The sequence below is a fragment of the Lolium perenne genome, chromosome 2 (genome assembly GCF_019359855.2).
Source record: "Lolium perenne isolate Kyuss_39 chromosome 2, Kyuss_2.0, whole genome shotgun sequence".
Lineage (NCBI taxonomy): Eukaryota > Viridiplantae > Streptophyta > Magnoliopsida > Poales > Poaceae > Lolium > Lolium perenne.
In genome coordinates this window covers 178899961-178913995 of record NC_067245.2, presented here as the reverse complement: position 1 = coordinate 178913995, position 14035 = coordinate 178899961, and positions in this window count along the sequence as shown.

Below are 14035 nucleotides of genomic sequence, written 5' to 3'. Positions count from 1 at the left end.
GAAGGATACATGCTCACCTTTTCATTTTCATGTTTTAAACTTGTTTAAATCTTGGTTAAACCTAGGATTTGACCAAGATCAAATGGGCATAAAAATTCAGAACAAATAAAAAATGAAAACCAAAGCACATAATATTCTTATGTCATATTGTAATCATTCAAGTTGATAAACAAGGTCTAAACATATTCAAACCAGACAAATCATGTATCTACCCACTAAACCTAAACTCTGTCTTATGAAGTCGATCAAGCATGAAGAGAAGTGGTTTTGGGTTTCAAACATGGAAACTTCGAAAACCTCCCAAATGCTTCATTTTAGAGAGACTAAGATGGATGCAGGCTTACCTTTTCATTTTCATGTTTTAAACTTGTTTAAATCTTGGTCAAACCAAGGATTTGACCAAGATTCAAAAGGGCATAAAAATAAGTTTCCAATGGTCCCGTGTCCAACAAGGGACGAGTAGTTTCTCTCCACTTCTTCCTGGCATGTGGGGTGAGCAAGCCCTCCCATTAGTATGAGAGGAATTTAATTTGACAAGGGCTACAGGACGACATCACCAAAAAGGGTTAATTGGTCCTATGCAACTCCTCAATTCACAAGTTGTGTTTATGCCATTACAAAAACTGAAGTTGTGTTTATGCCACTCTCAATTCTCAGTAACCCCTTCTATGCCCTTTTCAGTTTATACTTTCGTATTGACCAAAATAATACTGTGTTCAGATTTGGAGCGACTTTTGGGTGTTTTGGGCACACAAAAAATCCAAAATTTTCAAATTCTGAAAAAAAATATAACTTCTCAGAAAATCTAAAAAAAATTTACAGGAAATCAAAAACACTGAAACGAGTACTGTTTTAATTTGAGCCATTTATGTGCGGATTTGCATAAAAAACTGACATTTTATGTTCTGTCTAGAAATTGGTAAAATTTTGTCCAAAAAATCAAACTTTTTCGAAAAATCTGAAAAATTTACAGAATGTCAAGAACACTAATGTGAGTCTACTATTCTAATATGAGCCATTTCTGGGCACATATGATCCATTAAAAATATGTGCAAAGTACGGTCCAGATTATCTGAGAGTATGTACAAACTATAGTATAGGGTACAAATACTGGATACATAGGCAGTATATGATGTTGTATTGCTGAAAATGGCATAGAAAGGGGTATTGAGAACTGAGAGTGGCATAGACACAACTTCAGATTTTTAATGGCATAAACACAACTTGTGAATTGGGGAGTGGCATAGAACCAATTAACCCCACCAAAAAAGGGTGACGCATGTCTCCTTCACCAAAACAGCAATACCTCTCTGAAACAAGTACATGAACATAAGTACACCACCATAATAATAATACTACATGGACACAAGTACTAATAATATAATAAAGTAAGAGTACTAGTTTGTTTACATTTCCACAGGCCACTTTTACGAACAAAAATTCGAAAATTAACCTTCAGATATTCGGAAGCCAGGTGACACAGCAGTCATCAAGGATTGCAGCTAGCGGTACACAGTGACCTTGTCAAGATCTACCTTGAGCCTGCTTGACGCTTCAGCTCGGAGTTGAGAGCCTTCTCCTGTGACAGCTCGGCCTCTAGTTTGTCCGTCCTAACCGTGAGGTTCAGGATCAGTCCGGCGAGTTTGTCCATGGTCTCCGCCTGGCCGAGGCTCCGCCGCTGGATCTCGTTACTCTCAGTGAACGATTTCATGGCGATATCGTCGAGAATGCGAATCCGGATCTTCTCAGTGGCGAGCTCAGAATAAAGTCTCATGCACTCATCGGCGAGGGCGCTTCTGTCCGCCGTCTCGACGCAGAAATCGCCCATAACCATTTCTAAAATGGTCCCGATCTCGTAGCGGGGCTTCTATCAGATGGGGATGGAGCACAAAATCAGAAGTGTACCCAGAGAACTACCAAGAAAGAGAGAATGGGAATCCCAATTTGCACGAATGTCTATACCTCGCTGCTTTGAGAAGTTGGCTCCGTGGAAGATGTTTCCGCAGGTAGGAGGGCTGCGGGAAAACTAAGGCCGCCCGACCTGAAAATACGATTGAGAGAAGGTTCGAAAAGGAGGGGATGATAAGTTCTGAAAGACATAGAAAGATGCGCAAGAACGGAGGATCGCCTGAAGGTAGCAGTCGCGGGATGCGACGCCCTTGAAGACTCTTGCGCAGAAGGCACCTCGACAGCAGCACAGGGACACCATTGCTGGGATTCCCTCAGCTTCGCCGCAGCCGCACGAGCCCTTCTATGGCGAGACTTGCTCCTGGTCATGGTGGCGAAGTAGTATTCCAAGAGGTAAACGAAGTGGTGAACTGAGGAAGACGGCTAGAGCAAAGGTTAGTCCTTAAATTTGGCCTCCCCGTCTCCTCGGCTCCTCGCGAGTAGTAGGAGTAATACTTATCTGGTCAAAGAGCAAACTTCAAGGCAGAGACTTGGTGGGCCATTCATCTCCAACTATACTTCCTCCGATCCGAATGATACAGTACCAAATTTTTGAATGACAAATCACCCAAAATAGTATTTCAGGAGTATATGTAAGCTTTGGTGTTTTTACAATATAGTACTAGCAAGATGGCATGTGATGGCTCCAAGAGCTTGTTTCACAATTTTACATTTTTTGAACCTTGATCTGTAGTACTGGGCAAAACCCTAGTTTAACCTATTTAATTATAGATTCGTAGCTCGATTTTTCTACGTACCTTTTTATTATTACTCTACTATGCAGCACATATGTGTTTGCCCGTCGAGTGAAACTCGGAGGAAGAGGGATCACTCGGAAGGAGAGAAGAAGGAGGGAGAGCATTATGGTGTCTCCCCTTTTTCGGGTGATGATGTTGACTGTGTGCAGGTTTTGTCAGTGAGCAGGAGGTGCGAGCGAGCGAGCGAGGCCGAGAATGAGAGAGATTTTTTGTGTGTGTGTGAGAGGGACAACCGAAGGATCCTGAAGGACCCAGAGACTTCAAAGACGCATCTGATGCGTCTTCTCTTGACAAAGAAGATGGCTTGGAGTTTGCGTACCTACCGCACTTGACTTGTGCTCACTGAAGTGTGGGACCTCACGCATGGGCACCACACGTAAGTGACAGACCTGTTGGTGTAAAAACTCGGTTGATTATTATACTAATACATTTGTACTGTACAAAGTTTCCTATGGATTCAAGGGTACGAAAGCCAAGTTAACTCATTTACATGACATTATTTTTTCCATGAAGCCAAGTTAACTCATCTATCAATTGGTACATTTTGGAGTGACTAAGAAGGATCCAGGCTTACTTTTTTATTTTCATGTTTTAAACATGTTTAAATCGTGGTCAAACCTATGATTTGACCAAGATTCAAATGGGCATAAAAATTCAAAAAAATCGAAAAAAATGAAAAACAAAAGCACGTCGTCTTCTTATGTCATATAGTAAGCATTCAAGGTGATAAACAAGGTCTGACATATTCAAACCACAAAAATCATGTATCTACCCCCTAACCCTAACCTCTGTCTTATGAAGTCAAGCACGATGAGAAGTTGTTTTGGGTTTCAAACATGGACATTTCAAAAACAATCCCAAAAGCTTCATTTTGGAGTTACTAAGAAGGATACAAGCTTACCTTTTCATTTTCATGTGTTAAACTTGTTTAAATCTTGGTCAAACCTAGCTAGGATTTGACCAAGAGATTCAAATGGGCATAAGAATTCCAAAAAAAACCAAAGCGCGCATGGTCTTTTATGTCATATAGTAAGGCATTCAAGTTGATAAACAAGGTCTAGAAATATTTAAAACAGACGAATCATGTATCTACCCACTAACCATAAACTATGTCTTGTGAAGTCAAGCATGAAGAGAAGTGGTTTTGGGTTTCAAACATGGAAATTTCAAAAACTACCAAAAGCTTCATTTTAGACTAAGAAGGATCCAGGCTTACCCTTTTCATTTTCATGTTTTAAACTTGTTCAAATCTTGGTCAAACTAAGGATTTGACCAAGATTCAAATGGGCATAAAAATTCAAAAAAAAAATGAAAAACCAAAGCACATATATAGCCTTATTATGTCATATAGTAAGCACTCAAGTTGATAAACATGGTCTAAACATATTCAAACCAGAGAAATCGATCATATATCTACCCCTAACCCTAAAATTTGTCTTCTGAAGTGTCGATCAAGCACGAAGAGAAGTCGTTTTGGGTTTCAAACATGGAAATTTCAAAAACTTCCCAAAAGCTTCACTTTGGAGTGACTAAGAAGGATCGATGCATGCTTACCTTTTCATTTTCATGTTTTAAACTTGTTTAATTAAATCTTGGTTAATTAAACCTAGGATTTGACCAAGATCAAATGGGCATAAAAATTCAGTAAAAATAGAAAAAATGAAAACCAAGGCACATAGTATTCTTATGTCATATAGTAAGCATTCAAGTTGATAAACAAGGTCTAAACATTTTCAAACCAGGCAAATCATGTATCTAGCCCTAAACCTAAACTTCGTCTTATGAAGTCAATCAAGGATGAAGAGAAGTGGTTTTGGGTTTCAAACATGGAAATTTGAAAAACCTCCCAAAAGCTTCATTTAATTTAGAGTGACTAATTAAGAAGGATCCATGCATACCTTTTCATTTTCATGTTTAAACTTGTTCAAATCTTGGTCAAACTTAGGATTTGACCAAGATTCAAATGGGCATAAAAATTCAAAAAAAATGAAAAACCAAAGCACACATATAGCCTTCTTATGTCATATAGTAAGCACTCAAGTTGATAAACATGGTCTAGACATATTCAAACCAGAGGAATCGATCATATATCTACCCCTAACCCTAAACTTTGTCTTCTGAAGTGTCGATCAAGCACGAAGAGAAGTCGTTTTGGGTTTCAAACATGGAAATTTCAAAAACTTCCCAAAAGCTTCACTTTGGAGTGACTAAGAAGGATCGATGCATGCTTACCTTTTCATTTTCATGTTTTATACTTGTTTAAATCTTGGTCAAACCTATGATTTGACCAAGATTCAAAATGTGCATCAAAATTCAAAAAAAATAAAAAAATTATAAACCAAATTAAAGCACAAAGTTTTATTATGTCATATAGTAAGCATTAAAGTTTATAAACAAGGTCTAGACACATATTCAAACAAGGCAAATCATGTATCTATACCCCTAACCCCTAAACTCTATCTTATGAAGTCAACAGCATGAAGAGAAGTGGTTTTGGGTTTCAAACATGGAAATTTCAAAAACCTCCCAATAGCTTCATTTTAGAGTGACTAATATAATAATGATCCATGCTTACCACCTTTTCATTTTCATAATTTAAACTTGTTTAAATTTGTGTGTCAAATTACACCTATGATTTGACCAAAAGATTCAAATGGGCATAAAATTAAAAAAAAAATCAGAAAAATGAAAAACAAAAGCATATAGTCTTCTTATGTCATATAGTAAGCATTCAAGTTGATAAACAAGGTTTGGACATATTCAAACCTAGGCAAATCATGTATCTACCCCCTAGCCCCTAAACTCTATCTTATGAAGTCAAGCATGAAGAGAAGTGATTTTGGGTTTCAAACATGAAAATTTCAAGAACATCCCAAAAACTTCATTTTAGAGTGACTATAAGAAGGATACATGCTTCCCCTTTTCATTTTCATGTTTTATACTTGTTTAAATCTTGGTCAAACCTAGGATTTGACAAAGATTCAAATGTGCATCAAAATTAAAAAAAAAAGTAAAAATTAAAAACCAAAGCACATAGTTTTCTTATGTCATATAGTAAGCATTAAAGTTGATAAACAAGGTCTAGACATATTCAAACCAGAAAAATCATGTATCTACCCTAACCCTAAACTATGTCTTATGAAGTCAAGAATGAAGAGACGTGGTTTTGGGTTTCAAACATGGAAATTTGAATAACCCCCCAAAAGCTTCATTTTAGATTGACTAAAGGATCCAGGTCGGGATTACCTTTTATTTGCATGTTTTAAACTTGTTCAAACCTTGGTCAAACCGTACCTAGGATTTGACCAATATTCAAATGGGCATAAAAATTCAAAAAAATGAAAAACCAAAGAACATAGAGCCTTCTTAGGTCATATAGTAAGCACGCAAGTGTTGATAAATAAGGTCTAGACATATTCAAACCAGAAAAAATCATGTATCTACCCCTAACCCTAAACTTTGTCTTATGAAGTCAAGCACGAAGAGAAGTCGTTTTGGATTTCAAACATGGAATTTTCAAAAACCTTCCCAAAAGATTCATTTTTGAGTGACTAAGAAGGATGCAGGCTTACCTTTTTATTTTCATGTTATAAACTTGTTTAAATCTTGGTTAAACCTAGGATTTGACCAAGATCAAATGGACATAAAATTTCAGAAAAAATCAAAAAAATGAAAACCAAAGCACATAGTATTCTCATGTCACATATAGTAAGCATTCAAGTTGATAAACAAGGTCTAAACATATTCAAACAAGACAAATCATGTATCTACCCCCTAACCCTAAACTCTCTCTTATGAAGTCAAGCATGAAGAGAAGTGGTTTTGTATTTCAAACATGGAAATTTCAAAAACCTCCCAAAAGCTTCATTTTAGAGTGACTAAGAAGGATCCAGGCTTACCTTTTCATTTTCATGTTTTAAACTTGTTCAAATCTTGGTCAAACTTATGATTTTACCAAATTCAAATGGGCATAAAAATTGGGAGGAATGGTACATGAATTACAATTCAAGAAAACACAAGGTAACTTAAATACTTGGATGCCCCAAAGATGTGTGGAAGCCCAAAACAATGGCAAAACATGTGCAGACGCATCATCCAATTAAACTAGAACACATACCAGGCACCAATAGTTTGATCTAATTTGAAATCAAAGAGAAGGTGGTTAGAAAAATCGAAATTGGCAACGCAAAGCATGAAATCATGAATTTGTGATGCACTATAGCTATGAAAAGTATAAAACAATGCATACCAAAATGATTTTTTAGAGGAGTACTAGTTCAACTTATTTAATTTTATATTAGTAGCCCGAAATCGAACCAGTAGTTGGATATTTTTGAACTTGATCTGTAGTAGTGGGCAAAACCCTAGATTAACCTATTTAATCATAGATTCGTAGGTCGATTTTTCTACTTTTATATTATTACTATGCAGCACACGTGTGTTTGCCCGTCGAGTGAAACTCGGAGGAAGAGGGATCACTCGGAAGGAGAGAAGAAGGGAGAGAATTATGGTGTCTGCCCTTTTTCGGGTGATGATGTTGACTGTTCTGCAGGTTTTGTCAGTGAGCAGGAGGTGCGAGCGAGCGAGCGAGTCGAGCGAGGCCGAGAATGAGAGTTTTTTTTGTGTGAGAGGGACAACCGAATCCTGAAGGACCCAGAGACTTCCAATACGCATCCTGATGAGTTTGCGTACCTACCGCACTTGGCTTGTGCTCACTGAAGTGTGGGACCTCACGCATGGGCACCACACGTAAGTTACAGACCTGTTGGTTTAAAAACTCGGTTGATTATTATACTACTCCTATGGATTCAAGGGTAGGAAAGCCAAGTTAACTCATTTACATGACATTATTTTTTCCATGAAGCCAAGTTAACTCATATATCAATTGGTACATTTTGGAGTGACTAAGAAGGATCCAGACTTACTTTTTCATTTTCATGTTTTAAACATGTTTAAATCGTGGTCAAACCTATGATTTGACCAAGATTCAAATGGGCATAAAAATTCAAAAAAATCAAAAAAAAACACACGTCGTCTTCTTATGTCATATAGTAAGCATTCAAGGTGATAAACAAGGTCTGACATATTCAAACCAGAGAAATCGATCATATATCTACCCCTAACCCTAAACTTTGTCTTCTGAAATGTCGATCAAGCACGAAGAGAAGTCGTTTTGGGTTTCAAACATGGAAATTTCAAGAACATCCCAAAAACTTCATTTTAGAGTGACTATAAGAAGGATACATGCTTCCCCTTTTCATTTTCATGTTTTATACTTGTTTAAATCTTGGTCAAACCTAGGATTTGACAAAGATTCAAATGTGCATCAAAATTTAAAAAAATCAAAAAAAATGAAAACCAAAGAACATAGTATTCTCATGTCACATATATAGTAAGCATTCAAGTTGATAAACAAGGTCTAAATATAATCAAACAAGACAAATCATGTATCTACCCCCTAACGACCCTAAACTCTGTCTTATGAAGTCAAGCATGAAGAGAAGTGGTTTTGTGTTTCAAACATGGAAATTTCAAAATCCTCCCAAAAGCTTCATTTTAGAGTGACTAAGAAGGATACAAGCTTAACTTTTCATTTTCATGTGTTAAACTTGTTTAAATCTTGGTCAAACCTAGCTAGGATTTGACCAAGAGATTCAAATGGGCATAAGAATTAAAAAAAAACCCAAAGTGCATGGTCTTCTTATATCATATAGTAAGACATTCGAGTTGATAAACAAGGTCCAGAAATATTTAAAACAGACGAATCATGTATCTACCCCCTAACCATAAACTCTGTCTTGTAAAGTCAAGCATGAAGAGAAGTGGTTTTGGGTTTCAAACATGAAAATTTCAAAAACCTCCCAAAAGCTTCATTTTAGAGTGACTAAGAAGGATCCATGCTTACCTTTTCATTTTCATGTGTTAAACTTGTTTAAATCTTGGTCAAACCTAGCTAGGATTTGACCAAGAGATTCAAATGGGCATAAGAATTAAAAAAAAAAAGCGCATGGTCTTCTTATATCATATAGTAAGACATTCGAGTTGATAAACAAGGTCCAGAAATATTTAAAACAGACGAATCATGTATCTACGCCCTAACCATAAACTTTGTCTTGTAAAGTCAAGCATGAAGAGAAGTGGTTTTTGGTTTCAAACATGGAAATTTCAAAAACCTCCCAAAAGCTTCATTTTAGAGTGACTAAGAAGGATACAAGCTTACCTTTTCATTTTCATGTGTTAAACTTGTTTAAATCTTGGTCAAACCTAGCTAGGATTTGACCAAGAGATTCAAATGGGCATAAGAATTCAAAAAAAAAAGCATGGTCTTCTTATGTCATCTAGTAAGACATTCGAGTTGATAAACAAGGTCTAGAAATATTTAAAACAGATGAATCATGTATCTACCCCCTAACCATAAACTATGTCTTGTAAAGTCAAGCATGAAGAGAAGTGGTTTAATTTGGGTTTCAAACATGGAAATTTCAAAAACCTCCCAAAAGCTTCATTTTAGAGTGACTAAGAAGGATCCAGGCTTACCCTTTTCATTTTCATGTTTTAAACTTGTTCAAATCTTGGTCAAACTTAGGATTTGACCAAGATTCAAATGGGCATAAAAATTCAAAAAAAAATGAAAAACCAAAGCACATATATAGCCTTCTTATGTCATATAGTAAGCACTCAAGTTGATAAACATGGTCTATACATATTCAAACCAGAGAAATCGATCATATATCTACCCCTAACCCTAAACTTTGTCTTCTGAAGTGTCAATCAAGCACGAAGAGAAGTCGTTTTGGGTTTCAAACATGGAAATTTCAAAAACTTCCCAAAAGCTTCACTTTGGAGTGACTAAGAAGGATCGATGCATGCTTACCTTTTCATTTTCATGTTTTAAACTTGTTTAATTAAATCATGGTTAATTAAACCTAGGATTTGACCAAGATCAAATGGGCATAAAAATTCAGTAAAAATAGAAAAAATGAAAACCAAATTAAGCACATAGTATTCTTATGTCATATAGTAAGCATTCAAGTTGATAAACAAGGTCTAAACATTTTCAAACCAGGCAAATCATGTATCTACCCCTAAACCTAAACTCCGTCTTATGAAGTCGATCAAGGATGAAGAGAAGTGGTTTTGGGTTTCAAACATGGAAATTTCAAAAACCTACCAAAAGCTTCATTTAATTACAGTGACTAAGAAGGATCCATGCATACCTTTTCATTTTCATGTTTTAAACTTGTTCAAATCTTGGTCAAACTTAGGATTTGACCAAGATTCAAATGGGCATAAAAATACTTAGAAAAAGCTTGTACGTATCTACCCCTAACCCTAAACTCTATCTTACGAAGTCAAGCATGAAGAGAAGTGGTTTATTTGGGTTTCAAACATGGAAATTTGAAGAACCCCCCAAAAGCTTCATTTTAGAATGACTAAAGGATCCAGGTCGGGATTACCTTTTATTTGCATGTTTTAAACTTGTTCAAATCTTGGTCAAACCGTACCTAGGATTTGACCACGATTCAAATGGGCATAAAAATTCAAAAAAATAAAAAACCAAAGAACATAGAGCCTTCTTACGTCATATAGTAAGCACGCAAGTGTTGATAAACAAGGTCTAGACATATTGAAACAAAAAAAATCATGTATCTACCCCTAACCCTAAACTTTGTCTTATGAAGTCAAGCACGAAGAGAAGTCGTTTTGGATTTCAAACATGGAATTTTCAAAAACCTTCCCAAAAGATTCATTTTTGAGTGACTAAGAAGGATGCAGGCTTACCTTTTTTATTTTCATGTTATAAACTTGTTTAAATCTTGGTTAAACCTAGGATTTGACCAAGATCAAATGGACATAAAAATTCAGAAAAAATCAAAAAAATGAAAACCAAAGCACATAGTATTCTCATGTCACATATAGTAAGCATTCAAGTTGATAAACAAGGTCTAAACATATTCAAACAACAAATCATGTATCTACCCCCTAACCCTAAATTCTGTCTTATGAAGTCAAGCATGAAGAGAAGTGGTTTTGTGTTTCAAACATGGAAATTTCAAAAACCTCCCAAAAGCTTCATTTTAGAGTGACTAAGAAGGATCCAGGCTTACCTTTTCATTTTCATGTTTTAAACTTGTTCAAATCTTGGTCAAGCTTATGATTTGACCAAATTCAAATGGGCATAAAAACTGGGAGGAATGGTACATGAATTACAATTCAAGAAAACACAAGGTAACTTAAATACTTGGATGCCCCAAAGATGTGTGGAAGCCCAAAACAATGGCAAAACATGTGCAGACGCAGCATCCAATTCAAGTAGAACACATACCAGGCACCAATAGTTTGACCTAAATTTGAAATCAAAGAGAAGGTGGTTAGAAAAAATCGAAATTGGCAACGCAAAGCATGAAATCATGAATTTGTGATGCACTATAGCTATGAAAAGTATAAAACAATGCATACCAAAATGATTTTTTTAGAGGAATACTAGTTCAACTTATTTAATTTTATATTAGTAGCCCTAAATCGAACCAGTAGTTGGATATTTTTGAACTTGATCTGTAGTAGTGGGCAAAACCCTAGATTAACCTATTTAATCATAGATTCGTAGGTCGATTTTTCTACTTTTATATTATTACTATGCAGCACACGTGTGTTTGCCCGTCGAGTGAAACTCGGAGGAAGAGGGATCACTCGGAAGGAGAGAAGAAGGGAGAGAACTATGGTGTCTGCCCTTTTTCGGGTGATGATGTTGACTGTTCTGCAGGTTTTGTCAGTGAGCAGGAGGTGCGAGCGAGCGAGCGAGTCGAGCGAGGCCGAGAATGAGAGTTTTTTTTGTGTGAGAGGGTCAACCGAATCCTGAAGGACCCAGAGACTTCCAGTACGCATCCTGATGAGTTTGCGTACCTACCGCACTTGGCTTGTGCTCACTGAAGTGTGGGACCTCACGCATGGACACCACACGTAAGTGACAGACCTGTTGGTTTAAAAACTCGGTTGACTATTATACTACTCCTATGGATTCAAGGGTAGGAAAGCCAAGTTAACTCATTTACATGACATTATTTTTTCCATGAAGCCAAGTTAACTCATATATCAATTGGTACATTTTGGAGTGACTAAGAAGGATCCAGACTTACTTTTTCAATTTCATGTTTTAAACATGTTTAAATCGTGGTCAAACCTATGATTTGACCAAGATTCAAATGGGCATAAAAATTCAAAAAAAATCAAAAAAAAACACGTCGTCTTCTTATGTCATATAGTAAGCATTCAAGGTGATAAACAAGGTCTGACATATTCAAACCAGAGAAATCGATCATATATCTACCCCTAACCCTAAATTTTGTCTTCTGAAGTGTCGATCAAGCATGAAGAGAAGTCGTTTTGGGTTTCAAACATGGAAATTTCAAAAACTTCCCAAAAGCTTCACTTTGGAGTGACTAAGAAGGATCGATGCATGCTTCCCTTTTCATTTTCATGTTTTATACTTGTTTAAATCTTGGTCAAACCTAGGATTTGACCAAGATTCAAAATGTGCATCAAAATTCAAAAAAAAATAGAAAAATTAAAAACCAAATTAAAGCACAAAGTTTTCTTATGTCATATAGTAAGCATTAAAGTTGATAAACAAGGTCTAGACACATATTCAAACAAGACAAATCATGTATCTATACCCCTAACCCCTAAACTCTATCTTATGAAGTCAACATCATGAAGAGAAGTGGTTTTGGGTTTCAAACATGGAAATTTCAAAAACCTCCTAAAAGCTTCATTTTAGAGTGACTAAGAAGGATCCATGCTTACCTTTTATTTTCATGTTTTAAACATGTTCAAATCTTGATCAAACCGTACATAGGATTTGACCAAGATTCAAATGGGCACAAAAATTCAAAAAAAATTGAAAAACCAAAGCACATAGCCTTCTTATGTCATATAGTAAGCACTCAAGTTGGTAAACAAGGTCTAGACATATTCAAACCAGAAAAATCTTGTATCTACCCCTAACCCTAAACTTTGTCTTATGAAGTCAAGCACGAAGAGAAGTCGTTTTGGGTTTCAAACATGGAAATTTCAAATACCTTCCCAAAAGCCTCATTTTGGAGTGACAAAGAAGGATGCAGGCTTACCTTTTCATTTTCATGTTTTAAACTTGTTTAAATCTTGGTTAAACCTATGATTTGACCAAGAGAAAATGGGCATAAAAATTTAGAAAAAAATCAAAAAATCAAAACTAAAGCACATAGTATTCTTATGTCATATATTAAGCATCCAAGTTGATAAACAAGGTCTAGACATATTCAAACCAGAAAAATCATGTATCTACCCTAACCCTAAACTCTGTCTTATGAAGTCAAGAATGAAGAGACGTGGTTTTGGGTTTCAAACATGGAATTTCAAGAACACCCCAAAAGCTTCATTTTAGAGTGACTAAGAAGGATCCAGATCGAGCTTACCTTTTATTTTCATGTTTTAAACTTGTTCAAATCTTGGTCAAACCTAGGATTTGACCAAGATTCAAATGGGCATAAAAAATTGAAAAACCAAAGCACATAGCCTTCTTATGTCATAAAATAAGCACTCAAGTTGATAAACAAGGTGTAGACATATTCAAACCAGAAAAATCATGTATCTACCCTAACCCTAAACTCTATCTTACGAAGTCAAGCATGAAGAGAAGTGGTTTTGGGTTTCAAACATGGAAATTTCAAAAATCTCCCAAAAGCTTCATTTCAGAGTGACTAAGAAGGATCCAGACCGGGCTTACATTTTATTTTCATATTTAAACTTGTTCAAATCTTGGTCAAACCGTACCTAGGATTTGACCAAGATTCAAATGGGCATAAAATTTCAAAAAAAAATGAAAAACCAAAGCACATAGCCTTCTTATGTCATATAGTAAGCACTTAAGTTGATAAACAAGGTCTAGACATATTCAAACCAGAAAAATCTTGTATCTACCCCTAAGCCTGAACTTTGTCTTATGAAGTCAATCACGAAGAGAAGTCGTTTTGGGTTTCAAACATGGAAATTTCAAATACCTTCCCAAAAGCTTCATTTTGGAGTGACTAAGAAGGATGCAGGCTTACCTCTTCATTTTCATGTTTTAAACATGTTTAAATAAGGAAGCGTGGTTCTGAAACCTCATACACATTGTTGCAAAAGTAATTACATCACCTAAACAATACTACTAGTTCATAATTCTAAACTTATGTAAAATCTTGGAAACATATAACGCCAGCCTAGTTCACCAATTATCATCATCCCTCTTGATGCGCTTGCCGGTGCCGCTAGTACTTGCCTCCCATGGGTTGGCAGTCCAAGTTCTGCAC